Source organism: Hoplias malabaricus, unplaced genomic scaffold (genome assembly GCF_029633855.1).
Source record: "Hoplias malabaricus isolate fHopMal1 unplaced genomic scaffold, fHopMal1.hap1 scaffold_25, whole genome shotgun sequence".
NCBI classification, from domain to species: domain Eukaryota; kingdom Metazoa; phylum Chordata; class Actinopteri; order Characiformes; family Erythrinidae; genus Hoplias; species Hoplias malabaricus.
The window spans coordinates 46,393-51,305 of NW_027101111.1; the positions used below are offsets into that span (position 1 = coordinate 46,393).

Below are 4,913 nucleotides of genomic sequence, written 5' to 3' on the forward strand. Positions count from 1 at the left end.
AGCTCCAATAGCGTATGTTAACGTTGCTGCAGTTAAAAAGCTCGTAGTTGGATCCGGGGACGGGTCCCGGCTGCCGGGCCTCTGCCCGTCCGGACTTCGCGGTGGGAAGCTGCCCCTCTCCGGGGTGGGGACCCCCCGCGGGTCTCTGGGTGGAGGTCGCGGGACCTTGTCCCTACTCATCCGGTGTCCTCTGCTCCCTTCCTCCGCGGAGAGGCCCTTAGCTGGGTCGTCCGCCGCGGTGAATACGTGGGGGGCGGAAGGGTCCGGTGCGTTTACTTTGAACAAAACAGAGTGCTCAAAGCAGGCCGAAGCGTGCCTTGAATGGACTGAGCTAGGAATAATGGAATAAGGCCTTCCCATGGGGGGCGAGTCGGAGCTCTTCGGCGAGGCGGCCGGGTGGGGCCGGGGGCGCCCGGGTGTGACGCCCGGCGTTTCTGGCCGCCGCACGGTTCCCCGAGCCGGGGGGGTATCCGACCGCTCTCTTGGTCCTATTTCGTGGGTTTGACGGACCAAAGGTCATGATTAAGAGGGACGGCCGGGGGCATTCGTACCGCACCGAGAGAGGTGAAATTCGTAGACCGGTGCGGGACGGACAAAAGCGAAGGCATTTGCCAAGAATGTTTTCATTAATCAAGAACGAAAGTCGGAGGATCGAAGACGATCAGGTACCGTCGTAGTTCCGACCGTAAACTATGCCGACCCGCGATCCGGCGGCGTTGGGTTAACGACTATGACCCGCCGGGCAGCGTCCGGGAAACCACGAGTCTTTGGGCTCTGGGGGGAGTACGGTTGCAAAGCTGAAACTTAAAGGAATTGACGGAAGGGCACCACCAGGAGTGGAGCTTGCGGCTTAATTTGACTCAACGCGGGGAACCTAACCCGGCCCGGACACGGTAAGGATTGACAGATTGACGGCTCTTTCTCGATTCTGTGGGTGGTGGTGCATGGCCGTTGGTAGTTCGTGGAGCGATTCGTCTGGTCAATTCCGGTAACGAACGAGATCCCATCCTTTAAGTAGTTACACGGCCCCTCTCCTGGGTCGGACTCTATCCCCGAAGGTCCCCGTTCGCGGGGGGTCCCCATCGGGGTGGGGGTGTTGGGGGTTTCGGCGGGGGTCCGGTTCTACCCCGGATCGGTTCGGGGAGGTGATGCGGTTGACGGGGGTTCAGTTCTGCGTCGAGTGGGTGGCTCCGGCCTCTCCCCTTCGCGTTCGGTTCCCTCCCCGATGCCGTCCGCACCTCGTTCCGCTCTCCGGGTGTGGGTTGTCCGTCCTTCGCCTTCGCCTTCCCTCTCCCCTCCCCGGTGCCCTCCCGCTTACCGCGGGCCTGAAGGTTGGGGTTCGCCCGGTGGGAATCAGCGGTCGGTGGCTAAACTTCTTAGAGCGATTTGTGGCACAGAAGCCACTTGAGAAATGGAGCAATAACAGGTCTGTGATGCCCTTAGAAGTCCGGGGTCGCACGTGAGCTACAATGGCTGGTTCAACATGTAAGTTACCCTACGCCGAGAGGTGCGGGCAATCCTATGAACGCCATTCCCCGCTGGGGACAGGGGATTGCAACTATTCCCCTCGAACGAGGAATTCCAAGTAGGCGCGGGTCACCAGCCCGCGTCGATTAAGTCCCTGCCCTTTGTACACACCGCCCGTCGCTACTACCGATCGGATGCCTCGGTGAGGTCCTCGGACCGTCCCCGGGGCGGCCCTCGAACGGGGGTCGCCTCCGGGCGATGGGAAGTCGATCGAACCCGGACATCTAGAGGGAGTAAAAGTCGTAACAAGGTTTTCGTAGGGGAACCTGCGGAAGGATCAATAACGGTGACCTGGCCGCGGTCGGCGCCCGCCGTCCGTGCCGGTTGTCGAGTCGGACTCGAGAGGCCGAACCTCCCCCCCGGCGGGTACCTTCAAGGTATGGACCGCAGAAGCCTCGTACCTTTCGTTGTCGGCCGACGTGAGTCTCTCCCCCCTCCGGGTGGGTGGACGTAGCGAGCCGGCTTCGGAACTCGGGGTTATGCGAGGACCGCCTTAGGTGCATAGGTACCCCGGTCCGCCCCTCCCGTTCGCGGGGGGAAGAGTGGCGCCGGAGCCGCCCGCCGGGTAGTTAAACCCAAAAAACCATTGATCGTTGAAGGCTTGATTGTGCGTGCGCGAGTCAAAGGGGCTTACTCACCCCCAGGGCGTTGGCCGGTGCTCGCCGGCCTCGGTGGGATCTCCCTGAACCCATCCCCCCGGCACAGGGGGTGGTGGTGGACGGGAGCGTACCGCCGGGCGAAACTCTTTCCCCTCACGGGGTTAGAGCGGAGCTTAAGAGCGCATGCAATAACCCCCGATGTTGGCTTCGCAGAGACGGACCGTATAATAGTCTAAGGCCGGTGCGCGAGTTGAAGGGGCCTCACGAACCCCGGATGCGTTTATAAACACCCGAAGGAGACGGCCGGTGCCCGCCGGTCCTGACTAGGTGGGATCTACCCAGCGCCTTCCCCTAAGCGGGGACTTGGGAGCGTACCACCGGGCCTCGCTCATACCCTCCGGGGTGGAGAGCTTGGCTTTGAGCGCACGCCTGAATGCCTTAGACCGGGACCCGTAACGCAGCGAACCAAACCCTGGGCCTCGCCGGGAACGGCGGGTGCCTAGACCCGGTCTCCTAAACCACGTAAGTCTCGGGCACCTACTCGGGCGATCGTCCCGGGCCGTAACTCCTCGGTCCGGTGGTGACGCCCAGGTTCAATGACCTTCCCCCTCCACGGGGGGGAAGGCACCCGGCTTGAAATATTGTCAAACATTGTCTCGTGTTCGAATGGCTTCCTTCGCCCGGCCTGTAACGGGCCGGGCACAAACCCAAATACGACTCTTAGCGGTGGATCACTCGGCTCGTGCTTCGATGAAGAACGCAGCCATCTGCGTTAACTAATGTGAATTGCAGGACACAGATCATCGAAATTTCGAACGCATATTGCGGCCGCGGGGGTCCATCCCGCGGCCACGCCTGTCTGAGGGTCGCTTTACCCATCGATCGGTCTCCGCGCCCCCGCTGAGAGAGAGAGACCGCGGCTGGAAGCTCGCAGGGCCTGAAAACGGCCCTTCGTCTTCCCAAACGAAGACTCGGTTCCGAGCCAGTCCACGCGGCCCGTGTTGCGAGAGAGCTCCGTACAGGGAACGGAGGGAGAGCCGAGTAGGTCCGGGTCCACGTCCGTTACGGTCTCTCCCCGAGTCCCGAGCGGGGCTCCGCGCAGTCGGACGCGGGGGTGGCGAGTGCCGATTAAACCCAGCGAGCGGGCGAGTGAGCGGGCGGGCGAGCGGCCGGGGTGGGGGGAGGGTGTCGCGGAGTTCGGCCTCAGGCCGGGCTCTCGCCCCTCGCCCCTAGCCTTCGGCCCTCCGCCTCCGCCCTCGCCCCCGCATAAGAAACCTCTGTGTGCGGCCTCAGATCAGACGAGACGACCCGCTGAACTTAAGCATATCAGTAAGCGGAGGAAAAGAAACTAACAAGGATTCCCTTAGTAGCGGCGAGCGAACAGGGAAGAGCCCAGCGCTGAATCCCACTTTCCCCTGACCGGGGTTGGCCGGGAAATGTAGCGTACGGAAGTCCGTAAGATCCGTCTCGGTGCGGACGCGGGACCAAGTCCTCGCGAACGTGGCTTCTTCCCATAGACGGTGAAAGCCCGGTAGCGAGTCCCGCGTTCCCGCCCGGGTAGGTCGGGCTTCTCGGAGTCGGGTTGCTTGGGAATGCAGCCCAAAGCGGGTGGTAAACTCCATCTAAGGCTAAATACCGGCACGAGACCGATAGCGAACCGAGTACCGTGAGGGAAAGTTGAAACAGGACTTTGAAGAGAGAGTTCAACAGAGCGTGAAACCGTTGAGAGGTAAACGTACGGGGACCGAGAAGACTGCCCCGGGGGATTCAGCCGGGCGGACGGCCCCGCGCTCGTCGGGTTCCGAGGCCGGGGGTGCGAGCGTATCCGGGCGAGAGGGGTGGGGTGCCGACTCCACCGCTCCCCGCTTCGGCTCTGCGCTTCGCCTCTGGACTTCGGGCCTGTCGGGCGTACGGAGGTCCGGCCCCGCCCGGTGTACTTTCCCCGCGTGGTGGTGAGTCGCGACCGGCTCCGGTTAGGCTTGGAAGGGCCCGAGGGTGAAGGTAGGTCCGTCCGGAGAAGGGAGCCCCACGCGGCCCCCGGACACGGGCGTTCCGCTACAGCCCCTCGCTCCGACTTCGCCGATAACGCCGGGGCCGTGGAGCAATGTCCTTTCCGCGTTCTCCCCTCCTCCGGGATGGGGATGGGGGCCCCCCCCGATCGTTCGGTCGAAGCGGGCCGGCTGGGCTGTCCTCAGCCCCGGGCTAGGCCCGCTACGGCGATGCGGGGGGTGATCCAGGCCCACAGCACCCGAACGCCTAAGGTCAGCGGCTAAGTTCGGACCCCGAACGACCCGTCTTGAAACACGGACCAAGGAGTCTAACGCGTATGCGAGTCGAAGGGGCCCAGAACCCCGGAGGCGCAACGAAGGTGAAGGCCGGCGCGCGTCGGCTGAGGTGGGATCCGTCCTAACCCTTCGAGGGGGCGGGCGGCGCACCACCGGCCTGCTCTTCCCACGTGCGGAGAGCGGAGCCAGAGCATACGCGGTGGTACCCGAAAGATGGTGAACTATGCCTGGGCAGGGCGAAGCCAGGGGAAACCCTGAGTGGAGGCCCGCAGCGGTCCTGACGTGCAAATCGGTCGTCCGACCTGGGTATAGGGGCGAAAGACTAATCGAACCATCTAGTAGCTGGTTCCCTCCGAAGTTTCCCTCAGGATAGCCGGCGCCGAAACTTCAAGTTTTATCCGGTAAAGAAATGACTGGAGGCCGCGGGGCCGAAACGGGCCTCGCCCTACTCTCAAACTTTAAATGGGTAAGAGGCCCGGCTCGCAGGCTTGGAGCCGGGCAT

At 63.3% G+C, this 4,913-nt stretch overlaps 1 non-coding gene across 1 annotated transcript; it reads left to right on the forward strand.

The window, feature by feature from the left end:
- The first annotated feature begins 2,841 nt into the window (after window positions 1-2,841).
- Window positions 2,842-2,995, forward strand: LOC136684634 (5.8S ribosomal RNA). Its single transcript, XR_010799753.1, has one exon. It is a non-coding gene; the product is annotated as a 5.8S ribosomal RNA (ribosomal RNA).
- Window positions 2,996-4,913: the final 1,918 nt, after the last annotated feature.